Genomic DNA, 4,680 nt, shown 5'->3' with positions numbered 1-4,680 from the left:
GTTACTGTCCTGTTGTTACTGTCCCGTTGTTACACTGTCCTGTTGTTACTGTCCTGTTGTTAATGTCATGTTGTTACACTGTCATGTTGTTACTGTCCTGTTGTTAAACTGTCCTGTTGTTACTGTTGTGTTGTTACACTGTCCTGTTGTTACTGTCCTGTTGTTACTGTTGTGTTGTTACACTGTCCTATTGTTACTGTCCTGTTGTTAATGTCATGTTGTTACACTGTCCTGTTGTTACTGTCCTGTTGTTAATGTCATGTTGTTACACTGTCCTGTTGTTACTGTCCTATTGTTACTGTCCTGTTGTTACACTGTCCTGTTGTTACTGTCCTGTTGTTACTGTCCCGTTGTTACACTGTCCTGTTGTTACTGTCCTGTTGTTACTGTCCTGTTGTTACTGTCCCGTTGTTACTGTCCTATTGTTACTGCTGTGTTGTTACTGTCCTGTTGTTACTGTCCCGTTGTTACTGTCCTGTTGTTACTGTCCCGTTGTTACTGTCCTGTTGTTACTCTCCTGTTGTTACTGTCCCGTTGTTACTCTCCTGTTGTTACTGTCCTGTTGTTACTCTCCTGTTGTTACTGTCCCGTTGTTACTCTCCTGTTGTTACTGTCCCGTTGTTACTGTCCTGTTGTTACTGTCCTGTTGTTACACTGTCCTGTTGTTACTGTCCTGTTGTTACACTGTCCTGTTGTTACACTGTCCTGTTGTTACTGTCCTGTTGTTACTGTCCTGTTGTTACTGTCCCGTTGTTACACTGTCCTGTTGTTACTGTCCTGTTGTTAATGTCATGTTGTTACACTGTCATGTTGTTACTGTCCTGTTGTTAAACTGTCCTGTTGTTACTGTTGTGTTGTTACACTGTCCTGTTGTTACTGTCCTGTTGTTACTGTTGTGTTGTTACACTGTCCTATTGTTACTGTCCTGTTGTTAATGTCATGTTGTTACACTGTCCTGTTGTTACTGTCCTGTTGTTAATGTCATGTTGTTACACTGTCCTGTTGTTACTGTCCTATTGTTACTGTCCTGTTGTTACACTGTCCTGTTGTTACTGTCCTGTTGTTACTGTCCCGTTGTTACACTGTCCTGTTGTTACTGTCCTGTTGTTACTGTCCTGTTGTTACTATCCTGTTGTTAATGTCATGTTGTTACTGTCCTGTTGTTACTGTCCTATTGTTACTGTCCTGTTGTTACTGTCCTGTTGTTACTATCCTGTTGTTAATGTCATGTTGTTACTGTTGTGTTGTTAAACTGTCCTGTTGTTACTGTTGTGTTGTTACACTGTCCTGTTGTTACTGTCCTGTTGTTACTGTCCTGTTGTTACTGTTGTGTTGTTACACTGTCCTGTTGTTACTGTCCTGTTGTTACTGTCCTGTTGTTACTGTCCTGTTGTTAATGTCATGTTGTTACACTGTCCTATTGTTACTGTCCTGTTGTTAATGTCATGTTGTTACACTGTCATGTTGTTACTGTCCTGTTGTTACACTGTCCTGTTGCTGCGCTACAGCCTTTTTCTAGTAGTATAGATAAGATATTTCTGATATATATATATATATATATATATATATATATATATATATATATATATATATATATATATATGTGTGTGTGTATAGACTTAACACTCGTCACATTGGTGACATCTTCATTTTAATTGTAGGAATCGTTTAAAGCTGCGAGAAATCTCAGCGTATAAGATGAATGACTTAGGGTTAGGTAGCGCTATGTTGTAATTGTAATACTGTTATGTTATATGTATATTATAAATATATACAATATATTTATTGTTATATAAATCGTGGAAGGATGCTCCTTTAGCCTGTCTTTAGTAACTTGAGATGAAATACACCAAAGGATGGACTAGTCTGGAAGACATATTTCTACTGCATGAATAAAAATAAAGAGTGAAACCCAACGCCAAGATCTACCTCCAAAAAGACGGACCGAGACTCCTCTACTTCAACCCAGATCCTTTACTCCATCTCAGATCCGCACACGCTTTACTCCACCTCAGATCCACAGCTTTACTTGTGGATCCGACGGTTAACGAGGCGCTGCAGACCGGAGGTGTGAACATCTTACTTTACACACTATGGTTCATGGTTCATGGAGTTATGCTGTGATACACCGTCTAAATTTATAGATCTAGATCTAGATCTAGTATCTATTTTTCACCATGCATATGAACAGTAGATATTCATGAAGCGGATCTTACCTGCCGATGTTCCTCAGACTGTTGTCAAGGCATGTCCTCCAAGATGTACCCGCTGATTGGTTTCAAACTCTTCGGTTCATCAGCGAGAAAGTGGGCTGGATTTACTGGATTAATTTGATGAATTAAAATGGTTTAATTAATTACGGTGAAGCTCCGAGGAGAAATCGCCAATTAAGTTTCAGCGCCGGTGAGCGAAGGCGCGCGCGTCATAAGTGTCCTCATGCCTCTGAAGAGAAGCGCGCGCCCGGACCGCGGGATCTCTCCGCCAGCACGTGCAGCAGTCAGCCCCCCAGCCGTCACTGAGGGGCTCACCTCCGGCCTGGAGGAGGAAGCTGGTTCCGCCCATTCAAAAATAAATAAATACAAATATTACAAAATAAATATTTTTGCAAAACAAATCGGATGAACGCCACCATCGGTAGAACTTCGTGGACAGCCTCTTCTAGACCACCTGATGCTCAACAAAGCAGATCATCTTTTATATATATATATATATATATGGTCAACATGACGCCTACAGGCTCAGCGTGGAGCCGGTCTCCACACTTCTGGTCTGTGAGGTTCAACCTGGAGGGAAAAGTCAAGCTCATGCTGTTCTCTGCAGGATCTCCAGGGAGATCTTCACATGGAGGTCCAGGAGAGCGAGGAGGAGAGAGGAGAGGAGGAGAGAGGGGAGAGGAGAGAGGAGAGAGGAGGAGAGCGGGGAGAGGAGAGAGAGGAGAGAGAGAGGAGAGGAGAGAGAGAGGAGAGGAGGAGAGAGGAGAAAGGAGAGAGAGAGAGGGGAGAGAAGGAGAGAGGAGAGTGGAGAGAGCAAGAAGAGAGAGAGAGAGAGAGCGAGGAGAGGGAGGAGAGTGGAGAGAGGAGAGGAGGAGAGGAGAGAGGAGAGGAGGAGAGGGAGGAGAGAGCGAGGAGAGAGGAGAGAGGAGAGGAGGAGAGGGAGGAGAGAGCGAGGAGAGAGGTGAGAGGAGAGGAGGAGAGGGAGGAGATAGCGAGGAGAGAGGTGAGAGGAGAGGAGGAGAGGGAGGAGATAGCGAGGAGAGAGGTGAGAGGAGAGAGCGAGGAGGTCTGAAGGCTCTCAGGATCTCCAGCTCTTCATCACAGGATGGTTTTCAGACCATTTTCTCGTGCTGACAGGACGAGTAGCGCCTCATCGGGATAAGATTCATCATTTAGATCATGGGGTCAGGGGTCATCAGTACTGAGGTCAGGAGTCATCAGTACACAGTACACAGTTGACATTAATTTGATTATTATTTTTCACTGAACAAGAAAATAGCCAGACTACACAGTAAAACTCCCCAAGAAAGGTAAATAGAGATGTAATTAATGAGAAGTAGGTAGGCCTATTGAAACCAACCTGTTATTAACAAGAAGTAGGTAGGCCTACTGAAACCTGTTATTAATTAGAAGTATGTCTAGTGAACCTTGTTTAGAGAAGCAGTCGACGCAGATGGAGGATTCGGTGAAGCAGATTTATTTGTTGAGTTTTTCTCTTCTGTGCGTCGTCTGAACAGTGACAGTGTCCCAGATTGATACTTTCTCAGGTGTTTCCAAGTCCTTTCAAACCGAGAGCGCACAAAAGCAGACACCTAAGATGACAGTTTCTAACTGTAGGAAGATGAAATAAAGACTGCATGAGATTGTTCAGAACTCTAAGAGCCCAAAGGAAGAAAGGAAAGCTGGAATATCAGGAAGAGAGAACATTTGTGACCTCATGCGGACGGAATATTTTGTTATGGCCTGATTAAAAGCTAAGGTGACAATCTTGCACAAAATAAAATATTAAGCACATTAACTTTAGACGAGGTTTGAATGAAGAATAACATTGCATTGTTATCAGGCAATATTATTGATATGCTGATTAGCAAAGCAATCATTTTGTTTTGTATTAAATAAGACTTTGAGTTTGACTCGTATCTGTCTGGCCCCCGTTTTGTGTTTTCTAAAAAGTTGATCTGTTGGCCGGACATTAAAACATCAAAACACACAGCGAGCTCCCATCAGGGTAGACTGGGATCCAGACTGGGATCCAGACTGGGAGACTGGGACCCAGACTGGGATCCAGACTGGGAGACTGGGATTCTCCACCTCTCCTCCTCGTGCTCCTCCTCCTCCTCCTCCTCCTCTCTGCCTCCTCCCCTCATCCTCCTCATCCACTTCTCCACCCGAGGGTTCCCTCCTCTCCTCCTACTCCTCCTCCTCCTCCTCTCCATCACCAGAGGGTTCCCTCCTCTCCTCCTACTCCTCCTCCTCCTCTCCATCACCAGAGGGTTCCCTCCCCTCCTCCTCTCCTCCTACTCCTCCTCTCCATCACCAGAGGGTTCCCTCCTCTCCTCCTCCTCTCCTCCTCCTCCTCTCCATCACCAGAGGGTTCCCTCCTCTCCTCCTCCTCTCCTCCTACTCCTCCTCCTCCTCCTCTCCATCACCAGAGGGTTCCCTCCTCTCCTCCTCTCCTCCTCTCCTC

The sequence above is a fragment of the Micromesistius poutassou genome (genome assembly GCF_964030765.1).
Source record: "Micromesistius poutassou genome assembly, chromosome: 2".
In the NCBI taxonomy this organism is placed as follows: domain Eukaryota; kingdom Metazoa; phylum Chordata; class Actinopteri; order Gadiformes; family Gadidae; genus Micromesistius; species Micromesistius poutassou.
Note: the sequence above shows the minus strand (reverse complement) of the source record.